Below are 22,618 nucleotides of genomic sequence, written 5' to 3' on the forward strand. Positions count from 1 at the left end.
AACAAGAGGCATCAAGTTACAAGGTGTTATGGTTTAGAAGAGAAATTTCTCCCACCAGCTCATGTGTTTCAATACTTGGTCCCCGGGTGGTGGCACTCTTTTGATTGGTTGTAAAACCTTTGGGGAAGGGGGGGTCTTGTTGCAGGAAGGTCACTGGGAGAGGGACTTGACTTTTATAGCCCAGCCTTACTTTCTCTTATCCACTCTCTGCTTTCTGGTCTAAGGAGGATCAAGCAAGCAGCTTTGGGATTCTGCTGCCAAACTCCTGAGATCATATATTGTGATGAACTATACCCATAAGCCATGAGCCAGACCACCCTCCTCTCTTGACCTGCTGTCTGTTGAATTCTTGGTACCAGTGATGAGAAAGGTAACTAATCCATGAGAAAACACATCACTGTCCAGGCCACCTTCCTGGATCCAGAAGTAGCCTGGGCTCAGCTCTCCTTCCTACCCTTGAACTTGCTCCCAGAGCATCCTATTAGCCAAGGGCCTTCCTTCACCCCAGTGACAATCAACCTTTCTTCACAAACATGAGGTGGTATATCCTCCTGTTGAGATACCCTTGGCTACATGATTTGCTTTATTCAACATCTTTCCTTTCCCTAATGAAGAGCTCCATCTGTATAGAATTCTGTATTTTATGGATTGTCCCCATCAGACTGTCCTCGGCAAGAGAAAGGACTTTCCATTTCGAGTCACCGAGATTTGAGCAGATTTGTTACAGCAGCAGAGCATGGTCCATCCTGGTAACCTCAACACCCTCCACTCATCTCTAATGTAACCATGATCTTTGCTCCTACAGCATCCTCACACACTTTTGCAGATCATGTGTTAAGCATTTATCTACTGACTTATCTCCCCGGCTATTACTCATCCTTTTTATCCCAGCGACCTCATCAGAGCCTTCGATGTAATAGGTGCTTTCTGAATGCATTGGAATTCCTGATGATCAAATGGGCCCCAGGGTACAAGGGGCCACCTGTTACAACTCCTCCCAGTGACTCTCTTGCCTTAGGGACATTCTAATCCTGAAATAAAATGTCAGAGTGCTTGTGATTCGAGTTCCAAGTCCTCTGAGCGTCTGTGTGGTGAGCACAGAGGAAGATGGGAAAATGGAAGAAGAAATCCCACTGTAGTTCAGGAAGGGGAGCAAGCAAGAAGGCAGGCTCTCCAGCATTCCGGGAGAAGCCCGAGCAACTGCGCACCTCCTGAGCCAGCAGCAGCTGCACCCAGGCGCTGCCATTCTGTTTCACAGCCAAGCTGGAGCCCTGGGCAGTATGCTGGGGAAGGACATTATTCTCTGTGACAGGGACACTGAAGGATACTGGATGTTGTCCACATGGAAGGTTGTGTGAGTGGCAAAGACCAAGAGTAGATGTGCGCATCAGGGAAAGACACCAGAAAGACTCCAGGCTCTGACCTCAGAATGGTGATGCCTGCTTGCTAGGCTCAGGGTTAGGAAGATGGCTCATTTGTTAAATTGACTGCTCACGAGTATGGGACCTGAATTTGGTCCCCAGCAACCATGTACAAAGCCAGGTGAGGTAGTATGCATAGTAATCCCCGCACCAGAGGTAGGGGAACAGGCAGATCCCTGGGGCTCACTGGCCAGCAGGACTAGTTTAACTTGTGAGTCTCAGGTTCCAGTGAAAAACCCTGTCTCGAAAAACTAGGGGAGGGGGCAGCTCCTGAAGAGCCACACATAAAGCTGACCTCTGTTCTCTACATGGGCATACCTAATACATAAATTTAACAAAATCAAAGCTTATGTCACCTTTGGGAGCAAAAAGCCCCACCTCCTGCATCTGCAGGAGAGCAGTCACAGCTGTTTGGAGCATAGACCCGGCCTCACACACAGAAATATTCAGCTCCAAACAAAGTCAAGAGGCCCTAGAGGAGCAAGCCAAGTCTCCCAAGTTCCTGGCACCCAGGTGCCTATGGTGTACCAGGTGACAAAAGCTAATCAGAGAGCCACGCTCAGTGAAGGGTCAAGTTCCAAGCTCGGTCCTGGTCTACAGAAATCACTGTCAAGGGTGGGGAGGGTTGTGACTCCTTTCTTGCTGGAGGGATGGGCCAGGGTCAAGTGTGTGCTATCTCAGCAGCAGGCATCACAATAGGGGCACTGTGGTTTCAGTAAGAAGCATGGGGATCCCTAGAAGGACACTTACAGTTTCCTGAGTGGTGAGAGAGGGGAAAGAGAGCAGAAAAGAGGCACCTGGGTACAAGAGTAATAGAAGCTGAACAATAACCCTGAAGCAGAGTAGGGAGGCCCAGGGTGAGCCCACAGGCTGAGAGTAACCCCGGGAGATGAGCAGGGAGACTTGAGCGAGCCAATAGCTCTAGAGCCCATACCCCAGAACATAGCTTACACAGCCATCCTGAAGTGGCCAAGGCTCTGCAACAAAGAACAAAGGGGAGAGGCAAGCCTGGCCTAGAGCCACACAGAATCTTGAAGGGGTGAGCCCTATGCCAAGCTCAGATCCAAAAGCTGACGTTGACACATCTTGAATCACTTCTATTGCTCCACTAATCAGCTCAGAACTTTCAGAGTCGGGTCTTCAGTGGAGTCAACACTGCCACTCATGAAAGCCAGGGTTGAGTTTTCTTGGGGGAGAGTTAACACCCCGACAACTTTCTAGGAATGTGATGTGCCTCTGTCCTCGTGGACCGGGTCAGATCTCTGCCAGAATGAAACTCAACTTCTTTCCAATGTGCATATCCAAACACTGACCTGGGTACTGATGGGCAACAGATCCAGATGCTGTTGGCCTAGGACTCGGCATTTAAGAAGCTTCTAGGTAAAGTGGATGCTTCTAGTACTAAAACATCAGTTTTAACAGGAACAACACACTCCAAGTGAAGGGCCTCCTAAATCTCAAACCACCTACACCAAGGACTTCTTTGAATACTTGTGCTATACCAACCTGACCCAATATGGCTTCATGGTCCACAATACCCAATGTGACCAGACAGTGTCTCCATCATGTCCCAAACACTCCTCATTATATTAAAAGGACCAACTGTGCATCATAAGGCTACTCAGGTGCTGCATGGTCTTCTTTCTAATCCTTCTAGATTGAAAACGCACCTATAATTTCATAATCCTCATCTCCACACATATATGAGATTATAATGCATATAACTTTGTATCTTTTATTTTCACTTATTACCTTAGCAATGTGGCTGTCTTATTAGAAACCCAGTAAACCTCATTCTCACTGACTGGATAATACTCTGCTACGGCCTCATGCCTTTCACTGGACACTTAGGTTTCTTCCTTCACTGTGGGAATAGTCACCCTGGACCGAACCACTTCTTCACATTTTTCACTCTGCTCACCTAGGTTTTGCTTCTCCTACTTATTAAACCCTTATCATTTTCCTAGGGTAGTTTCACAGATTTGGGAGACTGAGGTTCAGTGGTTGCAAACCATGTATACCACGCTGCTCTACAGAAAGTTGGAGATAGGGGGCTAGAGAGATGGCTCAGAGGTTAAGAGCACTGACTGTTCTTTCAAAGGTCCTGAGTTCAATTCCTAACAACCATATGGTGGCTCACAACCATCTGTAATGGAGTCTGGTGCCCTCTTCTGGCCTGCAGACATATATGAAAGGAATGCTGTATACATAATAAATAAATAAATATTTTTTTTAAAAAAAGAAAGAAAGTTGGAGATAATTTTTTTGCAGCACTCCATGGAAAGTCTGGCTAGCCCCCAAACCTTAAGAAGCACTGAGTTTTACGAGTTTTTATATTTTTCAAGACTCTTTCCCAGGCAAACACATATGGCGCTGTCTGCCTGGGTCAGGCTAGTGATCTACCTTGTCCTTCCACGTCAGGGGGACCCTGTGTCTTCACTGGTGTTAATAGAGGCAAGATCTGTGAGCCAGCTCTAAATGAGGAATGGGGTGAACCCAGCATCTCAGAATTTATTAGTTAGTGCAAAAAAAAGGAAGAAAATGGTCACAGGTGGGGATGGCAGGTGTGACAGCCCAGGATACTTGGCAAAATATGACACACATTTGATTACGGGGAGGGCGGCTTGAAGGCTCTGACCAGTCACATGAATCTCCTTTGTCCCTCCGCCGCCCTGGATTATCTGTGTTTTCGTTTTCTCTGTTTACTTTGTGTGGTTTTTTTTCTCTGAATTCTTGCATTGGTGACACCAACAGCAGATGCTGTGTGAAATTAGATGCCTGAGCGAGGTTCTAAAATGTCCTCAATAAAAATGCCAACAATTAGGTGTTTCAAAACCCACCGTCACTATCAGGTCTGGAAACAGATGCGTGACACCTTGAAAGGCAGCCGCCATACACAGAACTTTTGGCAAAGAGCCTGAAGCCACTCTTGGACTAGGCACCAATTCAAAATGTTATTGTTGCTATTATTATTAATTAGTGCATACTAATTGCTTTCTAACTTTCTTTTCTGATTTGGAAAAAAAAATCCTCCTCTCCTCTTCTAGAGGCCCAAGGGAATGTCCCTGGCAATGTAATTTGAGAATGAGTATGCCAGGATGAAAGGAACAGAAAGCGGGCTCGGTCGTGGTCCTTACCACGCCTAAAATCAACCTCCCCAGTGATGAGGTTTGGAAAGATGACTTTGGCTTCAGGAAAGAAAGCCTGAACTGTTACTGTGCCTCTACTACATCAAAGACAGCTGCATTTGCATTCCACTGCTCTGGAAGGATTAACAAGCAAATGGCTCAGAATCTGCAGCCCCACTGAGTTGAAAAGCAGATAAACACCACAGGTTAGAGCAAGGAGACAGATGAAGCCATCCTGGCTAGGAAGAGAGCCCATGTCCACCTCCGCGGTACCAGCAGTACATCACTGACGGCCTGAGTCCTCTGCAGCCCTGTACTCCCGCCTCTCATTCTGCCTCTGCTCTCATCCAGGACACCAGAACTCACCAGTGGCCCAATGCAGCATTTGTTTAATTCTCCAAGGTCTTCTCTGAAGCCCAACAGCAGCAAACCTAGATTAATCCTTCCAGGGGAAAAAAAGAAGAAGAAGAAAAAAACAGCCTTTAGAGAAAGAGAAGTTTCAAGACATGAACAAAAATGCAGACAAAATCAAACACGCATGAACGGCAATCTCCAAAAGAAAGCAGTCAAAAAAAAAAATGCATACTACACTCTCCTCCCAAGAGCTGTCTTGCTGGACCAGAGAAATTTGAGTCTTTCTCTTCACTTTGTTCTATTTAAATTGTTTTCCAGCTAAGGTCACTACTGGGCATTTTCTGCCTAATGAACTGAATGAAGTCTGGAGAGGAACATGACCAAGCTGCACTGAGTTCTGCTTTCCCTCTAGGGTGTTCAGCTAGACCTTCCTATCTCAAATACTGCACTGGCTTTCTGAGGTCTCCCTGTCAACATCAGCTGGGCTACTTAAAACCAGCCTGCAATCTGAGAGGACAATAGGGTCAGGGTGCTCCATCATGAGTCTAGGCTATGGCTTCCCTCAGACCGCACCTATTCGGGTCGGGGGAAATCAATCAGTCACATTATATCAGGAGTGAGCTGCAAGACTGTGTGTGTAAATGTGGGTGGAAAGGGGTTGCCCATCACTGCCTTGCAGAGCCAAGCCACTGTAGAAGGGCTGGGAAAATCACTTAGACCATAACTAGAGACGGGAGAAAATACAGTGGCTAGCAACCTTCCGTACCCAACAGTATCTTCATTAAGAGAACTGCCAAACACCATGGCAAGGGAAGGTGATAGATGGAGAATGTTTGTATGGCAGATCACCAAACAGGTGCTCCGTCACATGGCCACATCCGACAGCTTGACAGAAGCACCTAGCCATGACTGTCTGAGCAAGAACCGTGCAGCACCTTTTTCTGCTTAGAAAGGCCTCAAGACTGCCTTCAGCCCATTGTGAGGCTCTACACATAGGGATGGCCGCCTGAGGCCTTGTGACAGCCAGGCTGGGAGCCACAAGACCTCAAAGAGGAGCCCAGGCCACTGTGTCCCTCCCCTGCTCCTTTTCTACTCCGCTTTCTGTACTGCTCAGGTCCACTCGGCACCACCAACTGCTGTGCCACCAAGAACAGGGATAGACTTAAGACAGAGGTCATTGGCACCCTTGGGATCATGGAGCAGCTCCAGGGAGCCTGAGAGACCCAAGGAGGCCGTGAGGGGAGATGCAACAGCAGAGGAGAAATATGAAGTGCCAGCAACATCTCTGAAAAAACTAAAATATGGCAGATCTTATGGGAAGATGCTTTTAAAAAGTGGACCCCAAAACTGAAGGGTAAGATGGTGACTTGAAGGGTAGGGGAACAATAGGGAAGCGTGGCTGCAGTGGACAAAGAACAGGGCATTACTGAATAGGGCTGGTATTATCCCAAGGACCAGACCGAAACATAGAGTTGCCACTGCTGCTTGCCCTGCTGGGAGACAGGCAACATGGATCACCGTGCCGCCCACAGCTGCACCAAGGGCAGGGAGGTACACGGCAGCCTGGAGTTCTTGTGGATCCTGCTCCCGGGGATGCCCTGCCTAACCACAAGATAACCCTACCTCTGGACAGCAGCAGGATATACGAGACAAGTCTCCAAAGTCTCCATATGGTCTGGGATTTATGGTGCTTCAGAAACCAAAAGCCTTGAAGCAGGCCAATGGCTCGTCGCAATGAGTGTTTGCATGTAAACCTGTTTTAGGCAATAAAATATTCTGTGCAACACACTGTAAGTTGCAATGCCACTTCGGCAAACAAATCTACAATGGAGAGGTGAGGAAGACAGAGGAACAGAGCTGTGCTTGTGTGGTGGAGAGAGACAGCACTAGAGATGCTTCAGCAGTGATGGGAATGGCAGAAGGCTGCTGTGGACTGGGGAATACATAGTTGTGGAGTAGGGCCAGTAGGTGGTGTCCAGCAGCCTGGAGCTTGAGCAGGCTCTGGCCCCGAACATGCTGCCCAACCGCACAATCACCCTGGCTCTGAGCAATGACAAAAGGTCCAAGATGGTTCATTTCCTGAATTGTGCCTCTTCAAAAGACCTCCATGCTCTGTGCTGCCCCCAGAGGCCATGTTGGCATTTGTGGTCCATGCTGCTGACAGAGACCATATTGATGTCTGTGGTCTGTACTGCTGCGAGAAACCAGGCGGAAATCTGTGGTCAGTACTACAGATGGAGGACAATTTTGACGTCTGTGGTCCTTGCTCCTGCCATGGGCCATATTAGTGTCCATGCTCTGTGTTGCTGCTGAAGCCTAGGTTGATGTGTGGTGTGGTCTGTGCCACAGCTTGAGGCCATGTTGTTGTCCATGGTCCTGCTGTGACAGGTGACCCTGTTGATGTCCGTGGCTCATGTTACCACTGATGACGTTGTGGATGCCAGTGGTCTGTGCTGCCACCTGAAGTCATGTTGATCTCCTTAGGCTGTGAAGCTGCTGAGGGCCGTGATGGTTGGTGTTCGTGGTCTGTGGTGTTGCCAGAAACCATGTGGAAGTCCATGATCCATGCTACTGTTGACGCTAAAGGGCAAGGAAGCTTCTTTTGCAGTGGTATTGAGCCGGCTGTAGGCTCACAGTTAAGAATGAGAGACATCTGTAGAATCATGTTATTCTTCCTTGAATTGCCCTTTATCCTTCTATTAGCAGGCATTGTCTGGTGGATACTAGAGACCATAATGTGCGCTCAGAACTCAGAATCAAGCAAGAGGCAGCTCTCACCTTGAGCAAGCTCCTGCTGGAGAGAAGTGACCCTGCCAACAGATAATGATCTGAGACACTGGCCACATTATCAGTTTGTGTGTTTCAGTAGTAACGGGCTGTGTGTTGGTAGAAATTAATGATGCTTAGACAAGCATGCTTCCACGGGACTGGATTTATGAGTCTGGTGAGTCACAAAATTTCAGTGAACCCTGGTAAGAAATGATGGACGTGAACTCATGCCAGGATGCTCCAGAAACCACCCACGCTCGACCATTCTCTATGGTAGTGTTGCAGAAGGTATGAACTTGGGTTGGACTAAGCCAATGGACAAACCTGCCCTTGGACTTCGGTTGGGATCATCCAATGAGCCACTGAAAGGTGGTCCAAGTACAATGACAGGGAATTCAGGTAGAAACATGCATGGCTCCAGCTCTGGCTTTGCCAGGTCTTGTGGGCTGACTGGCTGGATGGCTGACTGGCTGTACTGTCGGGCATCCTCATCACACAACTAACTCCTTCCTGGTTAATTAGCTGCTCCACCATTATGTTCTCAAAGAAAGCAATGCCCTGCCTCTGATTTCTCTATTCCCTGTTCATGCATGTTTATACAATGTCTTTAATATGACACCTGAGTATGTGCTCTATCTCTTGGCAGCACCCTGACTGACAACTCTAGCTTTGCCAGCAGTCTCTCAAACATACTCAGCAAAGACTTGGTCATAGCATTCTAGATATCTCAAGCCAGAAAGCCCTGCTTTCCTGTCCCGAGGGACTGTCTTTGGCCTTGCTCTACATCACTTCCCAAACTGAACAGATCCTAAGATCTAATCATTACTTCTGGTGCACAGGCTCACAGATGCTAGGGATTCTCAGTATTTACTGTTTTGGTCCCCCAAGTTTCCATGAAAACACAGGCACATATTTGCAACGCAACAATATTAAATATGAGAGAAAGCTATGACAAATACTGCTGCTAGGGACATAGTTGAACACATGTCCCTGTGGTATATTGAGCATCCTTTGGATATATACCCAAAAGTGGCATTGCTGGATCTTGAGGAAGGTTGTTTCCTAATTTTCTGAGAAATTGCCATACTGATATCCAAAAGAGTTGTACCAGTTTGCACTCCCACCAGCAATGCAGAAGTGTTCCCTTTACCCCACAACCTCTCCAGCATAAGTTGTCATCAGTGTTTTTGATCTTTGCTATTCTTACAGGTGTAAGATAGAATCTAGAGTTGTTTTGATTTGCCTTTCTCTGATGGTTAAAGGATGTTGAGCATTTCACCAAACTCTTTTTAAAAATAGTTGTATGACTTTTCATTTCCCAGACAGCAAGCTAATAATTCTCAGGGCCCTGTGTCCTTGCCAGCACTTGGCTTTCTCTCATATTTAATATTGTTGTGTTGCAACAGAATATAGAGCTAAGACAGGAGGGGGTTCCAGACCTATTGCTCATTGTACCCATAAACTACCAGTCAAAGAAATGCTTGTTAAAATAAAGCATATACATGAAGTTCGAGTCTGCTTTTTGTTGCTGCTGTAAATGTTATCACCAAAAGTAACTTGGGGAGTAAAGGGTTTATTTTATCTTATCGGTTTCAGTTTGTCATCAGAGAAGCTAAGCAGAAACTCAAGACAGGAGTTTAAAGCAGAAAGCATGGAGGAATGCTGGTTACCAGCTTATTTCCTCTGGGTTACCCATCTAGCTTTTGTACTAAGACCAACTTCGTAGGCATGGTACCACCCGCAGTGGGCTGGGCCTCCCATATCAGTTAGCAACTAAGACAATGCCTCACAGATATGGTCTCAGGTTAATCTGGTCTGGGCAGCTCCTTAGTTGAGGGTCCCTCCTCCCAGGTGACTCCAGCTTTGTGTCAAGTTGACAGCTGAAGCTAACAATGACACTCGTCAATGAAAAGGTTAGCGTTAATCTAGAATTTAATGCTGGGGAGCTGAAGATGAAGCTAACTGGAGATCGCATTTGAGAACTGCAGAGTACCTTTGCATCATCGTGATTATTTGGCCATGGGAAATTGCCTCAGAATGAAAATAATGACCCTTACCCGTAAATATATGTTCCATGTTCTCGTGACAATGTCACAATAGAAATTACCTAAAATACACAGCAAAGAGGTGACTTCTGAACATGTCAGCTGGCTGGAGTTCTGCAGCCATGGGAGAGTATGTATGGCCATCAGAATCAGAGCCAAGCTCCTAATCATTTTCTCATGTTCTGTAAGAAAGCATAAAAACACAGACTACATAATTTCCATGCTTCTCTGCCCAGATATGAGTATAAAACAGATGGGTGTCTGGGCGTGATGGCATAGCCCTGTAGTCCCCATGCTCATGAGATTGAGGGAAGATGACTGAGTTTGATTTAGCCTGTGCTACAAAGAAAGACCTTGACTCCAAGAAATAGAGGAAGCATAAATTAAATGTCTCAGATCAACTCAAAACAGCAGAAATTGTTTCTAAGTGATCTCTGAATATTATTTTAACAGTGAATAAAGTTGAACTAAAAGGAAGTTACTATGCTGACCCACCTCAGGACTCAGTTCCTTGAGGGGGACAAACCCCAGGAACTCCTCACTCTTCAGTGGGCTCCCAACCCTTCGTATCTCTCTTTTGTCACTGGGGACCTTTCCTCCCCACCACCCACCACAGGGGTACTCTGTCCTCATCCCCACCCCCAGAAAGAATCCTTGTCCCAATGGATGTGGAGCCTTGTGATACCGTAAAAATGTAGGCATCAGGAACAGATGTTAGCTCTCTTGCCTGGGAAAATAGTAACCCATTATAAGAAAGTCACCTATGGCTCAGGGCTTCCCAGAAAGCCTTCCAAGTATATATTGAAAGAAGCCCTCTCCCAGAGGACCTCAGCTGAAGCTGAGATAAGCAAAGGTTTCCAGCCAACACAGAGGCCCAGTTGACTACACATTTGCCCTTGCTGGCTAGCCAAGATAATTAGCTTGCCGCTACCCACACAACCTGTTAATCAATCCTACCAAAAAAAAAAAAAATGAGTCAAGAAAGGACAATAAAGCTCGGTGTTTGACCAAATGTCCACGGGCTCATTCCATCCATCAAAGGAAGAGGACACTCGCAGGTAAGAGATAGACAGAAAACAAAAGGAGGACATGCACAGGACCCAGAGGAAATGACTCATTGTTGCATGGGTACCAGGTTCTCGTGCATCTCTGCAAAGAGCCAAGCAGATTAGCCATCTAATTAGGCACAGTTGGGGTGTCATTTGCCTTATCCGAACAGTCCGTAAGGCTTAATCAGAAACATGGCCACTCACTGGGGTTTCCATGATGGTAGTAGATAAGAGACCGTGGCCCTGTGCCCACGGGTCCCCAGGAGCACCATGACCCTACCTAACAGGCCACGCCATTCTGGGGCCATGCATCATTCCTGCCGGGAAGGAGGCTCTCACCTCCCCCATGCTTCCTGGAGGCTCATTTAGGCCTTGGCAGGATGGCGAGGACAGAGCAGCTGTTCCCTCTGACTCTTTCCCATCATTTGACTGGTGTTTAATCCACAACTACACTTCCAAAATTGAAAACAGAACCAGGTTAGACTCCCAACCAGGGCGGAGCCAGTGCAGGGCTGGCTGGGTGAACAGAAGCCAGTGCCAGAATGAAGATGGATCGCCATGAGCGCCTGGCTCCTGGCGGGCCAGACACAGGCCTGGAGGCTGCTGCTTTGTGGGCGTGAGCCAGGCCACCAGCCATCACAGTCCTTCTAGACAGGGACACACTGAGACACCATGGAAGCCTCCACCGAATATCAGGGTTCTCAGGCCGTCTTGAAGGCACCATCTGGGGAGATTTCCCTAACGCCTCTCAGGACACTGAAATAATGGACAGGACCCATCATGACGTGGCAGTGTGTGTGTACTCTGTGATTATTTCAACATGTTTATCACACGATTACTTATGTTTCTCCCAGTGTCCTCTCTCTCTCTCTCTCTCTCTCTCTCTCTCTCTCTCTCTCTCTCTCTCTCTCTCACACACACACACACACACACACTTATGATAAATATAGAGAAAATATAGAAAACATAGAAATGTACTATTTTAACGATTTTTTAAGATTTGTTTTCACTTATGTGTATGTGTGTGTGACTTCATGTGTACGTGCTCACATGTGTATGGATGCCCTTGAACACCATAATGGGGCACCAGATCTCCTGAAGATGAAATTATAAGCTGGGATGTTTGGCCATGTGGATGCTAAGATTTAAATTTGGGTTCTCTTCAAGAACAGCAAGTCCTCTTATGGGCTGAGCCATACCTGCAGCCCCAGTAGTGACCATTTTCAACTGTACAGTTTGGTGGCACTCCCACCAACTACCATCCTCCCTGAAACCCTTCCATCTTCCCAAGCTGAAACTGTCCCTGATAACCCCTGGTTGGTTCTTACCTTCTCCTCTCCCATCCCTGGCAGCCACCACCCAATTTCTGTCCCTGTACATTGGACTTCTCTAGTCTCCCATCTGTGTACAATCAGACAGTTCTGTGACTGTGTACTTCACTTAGAATAATACCCCAAGGCTCATCCATGCTAGATTAGCATGTGCCTAAACTCGCTTCCTTTTGGACAGTGAGATGCTTAATCCTCAAATGATCCATCTGCAATGCAACCCTCCTCCCAAGGCCCAGGGAACATCATGGAAGGGGGAGCGAGATTTTAAGAGGCACAGGTCCAGAACTCCTGTCGCTAGATATTGCCGCTTAAACAAGACAGAGAAATACACCCATGGAATCTCAACAATAGTTGCCTAATGACACCACTGGTTGACATGCCAACATGGACAGGGGAAATTCCACCACATGATCCCACACCTGGAGGAAGAGCCACAGGTGTTCAGTACCTGCTGAGTGGGATAGGTGTATAAAAACATATTTGAGAGTGAATGTGTAAATTCCAGGTAACACTCCCAGCTTCAGAACAGTTATTCTAACTATACCTACAGATCATTGAGATATACAGCCTTGGGGCCTGCTGAAATTTGCTGCATAATTTTTTTTGTCTGCAAGTTCTTGGAAATAAAGTTTTAATAATCTTTCTAATAGCTGCTGAGAATTAACTTCAGGGATAAACTCCCACATAGGTTATTCAATCCCAAATACTCAAGCCCTGCACACATGTACATTCAAGCAACACTGTGTCTATTCAGTAGTTTGTCTACACATGTGTATACACATATAAGGATATGTATGCATATGTGTGCATACATATACACATGTGCACATATACACATATATGTACATACGCATGTGCATATGCCTATGTTTATACATACATATATAAGCATACATGTATGTATATGCATGTTATGATAATAATTAAAGAAGGGGCCAAGAATTTGGATAGGAGGTAAGGGTGGGGGAGTTTGGAGGGGAAAGGAGAGAGGACTGATGTAGAGTGCTCTTGCATGAAAGCTAAAAAAAACCTATAATTCTTTTGTTATTTATAATTACATTAAATTACATTAAATCTTCTTTTTTTGAGTTGAATGCTATTGTGTGGACACATGTTGTCTAACACTTGTCTAATGCTCGCTCAGTAGGTGTATCTCTGTGTTGCTTCCACCTTTTAACTGTAATGACTGATGGGGTTTTAGCATGTATAAGATTCCTATCCGAGTCCTAACTTCCCTTCTTTGGAAGGAAGAGGAATTCCCGGACCATATGGAAATTCTGTGGTTTGGGGAGGGAGGTGTTTGGGAACTACTGATATTTTTCTACTGCAGCTGCACCATCTTGCGTTTTCAGTAGCAAAATAGAGGGGCCTCAGTGTGTGCATACCTGCCGTAGTTAGGGCTGCTATTGCTGTGAAGAGACATCATGGCCATGGCAATCCTTTATCATCATCATCATTGATTCTTTGGAAATTTCATATCATGCACCCCAATCCCACTCATTTCCCATGTCTTCCATGTCTACCCTGTACCGCTGAGGCCAAATAAAACAAAATAAAAATAATTTTTAAAGAAAAGAAAAAGTGCTTCGCTCCTCTGTCTTTCCCACCTCTCTATCACATATTCCTTTGTCGTAGTGACCGTGGGAGCTGCTGTGTGACACACAGTGTAGCCTTTGGCTCAAACAGCTTTACTTGCAAGTGCTCATTGCAATGCATTGTTGGTCTGGTTTAAGGTCTCTCTCTTCTAGCACACCGTCAATACTGGACCCTTTCTGAAACTTCTCTAAGATACCCTGCTGTTGCCCTGAGTCACGGCAACTCGTATGAAGTAAAGCTAATTTGGTTGGGGATGACTTATAGTCCATTGCTGTCATGGAGGGAAGTACGGCAACATGCAGGCAGACAGTGCTGGAGAAGGAGCTAAGAGTTCTACGTACTGGAAGAAGAATGAGGCACTAGGCCTGAGCTGAGCTTCTGAAACCTCGAGGCCCACCCGCAGTGACACACTTCCTCCAACAAAACCACACCTCTAAATAGTGCTCCTCCTTACGGGCCTATAGGGGCTATTTTTATTCAAACCGCCACAACACCCTTGCCAAAAATTGCTGTTTTTATAAAACCAGTACTATCCCAGTAGACATGTAGGGGTATCTCGTTGTATTCAGACTTCTCTTTAAGGATAAATAAAAAAGGATTACTTGTATATTGAAAAGTCCTATGAGTGTATTTTGTTGACCTAATAGCAGTATCGACCACACAGCACCCTCAGCAGCGGCTTCCACACTACGAGGCTCAACCTTCAGCCCTACACTCAACTGAGCATTTTGTGTGCCACAGTGTCCAAGGAATGAGTCAGTATTTGGGGACAGGTGTAGCCCTTAGTGGTGAAAGAATTAGGGAGCAAGCAAGAAAAAGATGGTCTCAAATAAAGCATTTGGAAGAAAAGAAATAGAAGCCAGAGTCCCTAGAAGGATCTTGTCCTTTGATACTTTGAAGGTCTCCCTGGGTGAACTCAGAGAGGGCCCTCCTCATCAATTAGCAGCCTGTACATATGGAAGTGGGAGTGGCTCAGCCGCCCAGCCAAGACTGCTATCTCGGCAGGCCATCTGAATAGCAGCCAGCTCCACGGAGCAGCATACTGAGAGCAGATCAGGGGTCATCTTTTGCTGAGTGAGAACCCAAGAAGGCATCCTGCTTAATGAGACACCGCCACGTGACCGATGCTGTGCGATTGAACCAGAAGATGCCAGAACACAGTAATTAAAAGATGTGAGGGACAAGGGGAAGATACCCACCTTCTTCCAAATAGCAAGAGCATGCCCAGGAATGTTGAAGGCCACAGGGAGTACCTGTATCTACCCATTTCTCCACCTTCATTGTCTACTCATGTTGGCCTGGAACACTACCACATCTGTGCATTTTGTGCCCTGCTGGTCCTTCTCCCAGATACCCCTTCCTTCCATGCAATTGTGGTGTTGGGGTTATTCTAGGCACACCACACCTTCTGTTCCTTTTGTCTAAGTGTTTGTAGCCGTGGCCACAGGCCCCACAAATGAAAGGCCAGTCGCACCTGCCCTGACACACTATTCTCTCCTGACCAACACATCCTCCATCTTGGACTGGCCCAGGGTGAGACATCTCTCCATCCACAGCATTCCACCTGGCTTCCTCCCCACGATGCTAATAATGGCTGTCATTTATCTAAACGTCAGTGCCTCTTTCTCTTTCAGGCACATTCTAAATGCCACAGTCAATAGTCTCTGTTTCGCAACCTCTTCACTATCAGCTGCAGAACTGTACTGTTGACATCTACCCTCCAGGACTCTAGGCATGTGCCCAGGGAAGTGGTACAGGTCAACATCCAAGAAAGCCCCAAGCTCAGTGTATGCTCGCCTGTCACCATCTGGAACTTCTAGGTTCTCTTCAATGAGAGTCCATGTTAAGTTGCCTTTTCCTGGTGTTCTGACACAGTATTGAAAATAGTAACAACACCCTGGCAGTAGAGTGCACAAGGAAAGCCCTATGCACTACAGTGTCACCTGCCTTACAGAGGAGTCTCGGCAACCCTGGGTTAGCGTGGCAAAGGCCTCCAGTAGCTCCAGCCTTTCCCGGTTCTTTTCCCATAAGGCTAAACTGTCTAGGCTGAACTCCTTGCAATGAATTTGGTGAGAAGACAAGACCTGATGGAATGACACCAAGCTACAAAACCTTCGTTCAGAGCCCAGTAAAGACCACTTCTAGATCTTGGGGCAGAGCACTGATCCGCTTCCTGTATAGACATTTTAATCAGTTAAATAAGTTAAATATTTGTTCACCCACTAAATAAGACATTTCCTCACCCTTGTTTATAGATTTGGCCTGAGAAAGTAAGAGTTCAATAGAGCCATCAGGGACAATGTAAATCAACAGATACTCCAGAAAACACAAACGACTTGAGGAAGGCCGATGTAGCCTTTCTCCATCATTTACGGCAGACATGGTTCCTTGCAGTATGTTTCTAGAAGATTCTACTCTATCACCCTTCATAACCATTTATTTATTAACATAGGTTTGTTTTAGTAGATGGTGCAACAATTGTACGTGTTTGTGAGCTCATTGTGACATTTCAGAAAAATGAACATAATACATGACCAGATGGGATCATTGATGCCTATCATCTCAAACATTTATCTTACTTTGGAGTTCAGAATATTCAAAATCTTAACTTCTTGCTACTTTTCAATATTCAATTAATTATTACCAGCCACAGTGATTCCAACATGCTAAAGAATGTTAGAAGCTCCTCCTTCCATCTAACAGCATGCCCGCACCCATCAATCATGTTCTTCCTACTCTGCTACTCATGTCCTTCCCTGGATCTAGTAAACACTATTCTACCCTCATCTTCTTTGATGTTAACTTTCCGCTTCCATCTGTAAATGAGAACTTGAAGATGTGTCTTTCTGTGCCTGGCTTATTTCATGGAGCTAATAATGTTCCCCGGTTGTAAACAGTGACTGAGAATTTCCTTCTTTCATGACTATTAGTCCACTGTATAGAGGAATAATTTCTTTATCCATTCATCCACCAATGAACACCAAGATTGATTCATATCTTGGCTGTCCTGAAGTGTCCCACAAACATACAAGTGCAGCTGTCTCTGCTGCAGACTTCAATTTCTGGTTATGTTCCTGTGATGGCTAGTTTAAGTTCTCAACGTGACACAACCTAATGTCACCTGAAAATAGAGTCTCAGGGAAGGTCTGTCCAGATCAAGATACCTGTGAACACATCTGTGGCAGGTTGTCTTGGTTATCTTAATGTGGGAAGACCTCGTCTGAAAGGAGGATACCATTCTCCCTGAACTGTACAGGAGTAGAGAGATCTAACTGAGCACTAAATATGCACGCATTCATTTCTCTCTGCTTTCGACTGTGGATCTGATGGCACCAGCTACTTCAGGTTCCACCTTGAACTTCCCCACAGTGATGGACTGTAACCTGGAATTGGAAGGCAGATAATCCTGTGCTGCTTTTTCTCAGGGTGCTTTATCACAGCCAGGGAGATAAAACTAGGGCATGACCCAGCAATGGAATTAGCAGGTCTAGTTTTCTGAGGAACTGCTGTATGGTTTGACAACTTTTCTTATGGACCATGTTCTGGTCTTGATTATGAGGCACAGGATCACACATGAGCCATGCAAATAAGCACCCCATTAAAACAAAATTCACTGAAGTACGACCCCCTTCGTGTGGGCTTCCTCACTTACCCTCTTCACTGTTAATTCTGACACCACACATGGTGGCTCAAATGAGACTGTCCCCCATAGGTTCATGTGTTTGAACACTTGGTCCCTAGGTGGTGGTGTCCTTTGGGAAGGTCTAGGAGGTACAGCCTTGCTGGAAGAAATATACCCCAATACATCACAAGGGTGGGCTTTGAGGTCTCAAAAGCCACATGCCATTCCTAGTGTGTGTGCTCTCCTCGACTCTCTCTCTCCCCCTTCACCCATTCACTCTCCTTCTCAGCTTTGTGCTTGTGCTTCAAGATGTGAGATCTCAGCTTCTACTCCAGTCTTCTTGCTTGCTGCTTTCTGTCACTCCTCCATTTGACCGTCCTGGACTCCTGTCCCTCTGTCACCATAGGCCAAAATAAACACTTCTTTCTTAAGTGACTTTGTTTATGATACTTACACAGGAAAGACACCGATATACCATACTTGACACGTTCTCAGGACCTGGTGATAAAGGTTCCACTGATCTTGCTCAATCGGGATTCCCATGGGCATCAACGAGTCCTATGGAACAGAGCCCATGCTGCCCTGGTCCACTATGTGATGTCAGCTCCCTACATAGAACCTCACACATATCTCAAGGCTTTGTACCTTGGGAAGATATTACGAGCGTTTACTATCAGAAGGGAAGTTGGTGGAAATTTCCTGAATAAAGTCCATCAAAGTTATGGAAGGCAGTTGACCCTCGCTGAAGATTAAGAAACAATATGGAGACATGAATGAGGTTCACCATGGGAAGTTCCTAGGCCTGGAAAATACACAGCCAAACGATCCTTCCTTGTCCGCTTGCCAAAGTATGAGTGCCTTGTTCCACCTCTGCAAAGCATGGCCCAGCTGGGGCGAGCAGGTCTCTTTGTCATCTGATTTCCCCTTGAGATGAGAAGATGTGGCTATGTCTGAACCAGGCTGATGAGTGCATCCAGGATGCACAGATATGACCAAGTTGCATGTAAAAAATCAGGCTGCCGGAAAGTGACCAGGCTCCACGGATAACATGGCAGCCACAAAACTACATACGTGTAGATGACAAAGCGACATGGATAGGACGAGGCTGTGTGGAGATGGTCAGATTGCCTTGGTTTCAAGGAGGTAAGGGCTCCAAGTAGTGCATATTCTCAGACTTCTTGTACACACACACACAGACACACACACACACATACACACACATACACGCACATGCCATGTGCAGTCACGGGAGTAGGTGGCTATGCATAATACAAAGTAAATGGAATTATATTCCCAAAAAGTTGAAACATATTAAAAATCTGTGGGCAAGTCATGTGCATGCAGAATATTAACATGGCTCCGACCCTTTGTACTTTCATTGCCATAATCATCTCCCTGAAGGCATAAATTGCGTTCACATGGACCAGACCCATTTACATCCTTCATCTCCATTCTTATCCTCCTGCTCTGCCTGAAGCCGGTAAAAGACAGAAAACAAGAACTGACATCAAATCTATTTGGAGGGTATTTAGGTTTTTTTTAAAAAAAAAAAAAAAAGAAAGAAAGAAAGAAGGAAGGAAGGAAGGAAGGAAGAAAAGCATCTTTATATTGGGAAAATACAACATTGGAAATAAACTCCCATTACTTTATTTCACTATTATATCAGTCAATTTAATTTTCTATCAGTCACGTTCACTAAGTAAATTTGTCAAAAGCACTAAAACTCAAAACAAAACAAAAACACAACCCTCTTCCTGAGAGGTAATAGTAATTATTTCTTTAAACTTTCAAACAAATTTTTTCCTGCTCATTCCAGACACCCAGGAATACCAGCTGCCCATCCAGGTAAACAGGAACAGCCACATTAGACTTTTCTAGGCTCCCTGATAAACCTTTAACCAAAGCTAGAGAGCAAGGGAGCTCTCTGACCACTCTCTGCCCAGTTTCTGCTGCCAATCAAACCCAGCCCTGGAGCTCCTTCCTCATGGTCCCCCAATGGAGTGTATAAGAAGGAAGAGCCACAGAGCCCAGCCCTTGAGGCCCAGGACCAGGGTTCTCACTGGCAGAGCAACACAACAGCATCTTTACCTCATGGCTGGTCCTTCCGTGGGCTCCAAGCAGGCACATCCCAAGGATGAACAGAAGTCTTCATTTCTTTCACAACCATCAGTCCTGAGGCAGAAGCGGTCAGGTACATTTCCAGGTTCACAGTCTGTAGAAGATTCTGAAAGAAAGGATGAGGTGTTCAAGAGCTTTTCAAAATTAAGTCTTGTCATCTCCCGTCATCCTTTCCTGGGGTTTCATGTCACTGCTGATCCATGGGAAACCAGGAAATGGCCGGAGCAGGTGAAACACCCCAAACGCTCATCCATTTTTCTGAACAGAGTGATGGAACGGTGATGGTAGGGGACTCTGTCATCTTCCCCTTGGCCATTTGGAGAAATCTATTTTCTCTTTAATTCTCTGCGTCGGATGAGGTGGAGATGTGGAATATTCCAGCAGAGGGAATGGGATACCGATCATGAGGAAGGTCCAGGTTGATGGGGATACTGACATCCCTGCGGATTGCTGAGCCTACATTCTTCCTCCTGTCAGGCTCCACTCTATCCCCCACCCCATGCACCTGCTGCCCTGAACCTAGCTGTCTCATGTGCAACTCCTCATTTGTTACGATATAAAAGTCCCCTTAATATTTTCTACCAATCACATCGCCGGTGTGATAATGACACCCTCAGGAACAACTCTTCCACCCATGCATATTTTTAACACTGCTGTCATCTTCTGCAATTTTATGAAGGTTAAAATGAGCTTTTTGTGGTGCTGCAGAGGAGTGAGAGACTGCTGCTTTCTGAGCCCAGATGCTTCAGCCCCACCTGCCTGTCCATTTACAACGGTATCACTCGGCCTATACCATGGCCGGGCCCTGGTAAGTTCCCACATTGACCAGGCCATCACATGCCACCAAGGCCAGCACTCTCTGTGACAAGAGGGTCCCACCTTGCAGATTCAACCATTCTGCTTCCCTCCCAGGAAGCTCCATAGGACATCCCTACACATCCCATCCTGGGAATGAGACCCGTGAAACCAAGATCTATCATCTACCTTGTTTTGTGTTTTATTTCCTTTCCTCGGCCTTTGCTTGACTTTACTTATATCCTGCCTCAAGCCTGTTAGGCTAAGGTGGCAGAGATGCTGGGCTCTCTTGGGAGTGAATGCTAAGTGACTCTGTGACCACTGCCACCGACCGTGAGGATCTTGTCAGCGAGTTTGTCGGGAGCATTTTAAGCGAGTTGCCAGTGATGGGCCCTGACGTGCGTCAGTGCGGGAGCAGGGCCTACTTACCTCCTGCCCCGTAATTGTCCTTAAGTGCTGCCTTTGGGGCCATGGGGTCAGCGGCCCTGGTGTCACCAGTGCACTTCTCCACACGGGCACCTCTTCTTTCTCCATTTCTCATTCTGCCTGAGAATTTCAACAGGGCTAAGTGTCCCCTCGGAGTCCCAGATCGATGTTTCCACATCAGAGGTTGGATCTCACCAGACCTTTCCTGCCCTTGTCCTGTCCCATCCTGGTGGGTAGGTGCCTCCCACCCTGTTATTTGTTACAGGGAAATGTTTTTCTGAGAGCTACTTCTTGTATGGCCCCAAGTGAGAGAGGGCAGACTCAGGGACAGCCTCCGCTGGGACAAAAAAAAAACAGTCTGAAGAATTCAAAGCTAGGCCAGAGGTTAGTACTTCTACCAGCTTTTATTGCTAATTATTGCTATTGTTATTTGTGTGTGTGTGTGTGTGTGTTTACACAGGCCAGAGGTCAATGTCATTGTGTTCAATAAACCCCAGGATCCTCCTGTCTGTGCCTCCCCAGTTCTGGGGTCGTAAGGTGTGCCCATCATTTCAGCTGAGTACTGGGATTGAACTCAGGACCTTGCGCTCCCCAATAAGAAGTACCTTACCAACTGAGCCACCTCCCAAGGCCCCTGATCTTGCCATCATAATGGTAATAAATGAAAATTTTGCTGTTTTTTTTTTAAATGAATGAATGGATGGATGGATTTTCCCAGAGAGGTGCTGCCAGGAGCCAGGAAATAAAGCATACAAGTCCACAAGCACATAAACCAAATCAAATCAAACTGCCACCTATCTACTTCTCTGACGCTCTTCTACAATTGGCTGTGTCGTCCATCTCCCGAGGAGGAAGGGAAGGCAGAGAGTATGCAGAGGAAACGTGATTTCAAGAACAAATATGGAGGTGCAGGGACCACAAGCACCCTACCATGCGTCTGCTTCTTTGATAAGTTAACACGTCCTCATAGCAGAAGCCCTAGGCCAGTTGACATTTGAATCATTTATAGCTTGGCAGGAGATGGCAGCAGTTTTATTTTTTTCTGGAAAAAAAAAAATCTTTATAAGCCTTGAGAGTGGGACTGAAAGTACTGGCGAGTGTTTGACCATAAACCATGTGCTTAGGAGCTGGGCCGTTTCTGCCTAGAAGTTATTGTTCAATGGAGTTCCGACAGCTGAGTGCCCACCATGCACCAAAGAGAACCACGGTGGCCCTCCTGCATATGGCACTGAGCAGATTTCAGCCCATCTCAGTAGTCACGAGTCTTGACGGCACACACCTTGCACAAGAATCATTGCTTCTCTCAGGCTGGTGCAGCCTTGGCAGGGTGTGCTTTGAGGCAGCTGATGGGGGTTATCTCCAAGTTTCTGTAGCCCACAGCCTGAAGAATTTATGCCATGCACATACCGCCTATAAGGTTTCTGAGATGGCTTTGGTCCTCGGGACCAGCGTAAAACACTGAGAGATACAGGGGCTCTTAATGTGAGATGCATCCAGGCCTACTGTGCTCGGAGTATCTTCACACTCATACGGATAATTTCAAATGCCAGCTCTAACCCACCCATCCTCCTCCTGGCCCCTTATGGAAGACTTGGTCTGAGCCAGCTCTGTAGGCCCAGAGGGAAATGGCTTTTCCCCTGTATAACAAAGTATCTTTGGCTACAGCAAAGTCAAGGCTTGTATCATGGTGTCCTGGTGAGGAAGAGTAGAGGAGGAGAAGGAAGGAGCCATCCTCCTGTCTCTGTCCTTTCTCAATGTCAAAAGTAGCCTAAGTCCTAGCTGCTCAACGTCATACCCACTTGTTAGTACAAAGGAAGAGAACTTGGGATAAGACTGGACTGCAGATCTTGGGGACCACCCAAGCCCTCTCATCTGGGATTGATTTTATCCCAAATCATTCACCTGCCAGAGTAGAAGGAAACTACCACTCTTCTGGTGCCCAGCTAGTTCATTCCCTTAGTTCT

The sequence above is a fragment of the Chionomys nivalis genome, chromosome 8 (genome assembly GCF_950005125.1).
Source record: "Chionomys nivalis chromosome 8, mChiNiv1.1, whole genome shotgun sequence".
Taxonomy (NCBI): Eukaryota; Metazoa; Chordata; class Mammalia; order Rodentia; family Cricetidae; genus Chionomys; species Chionomys nivalis.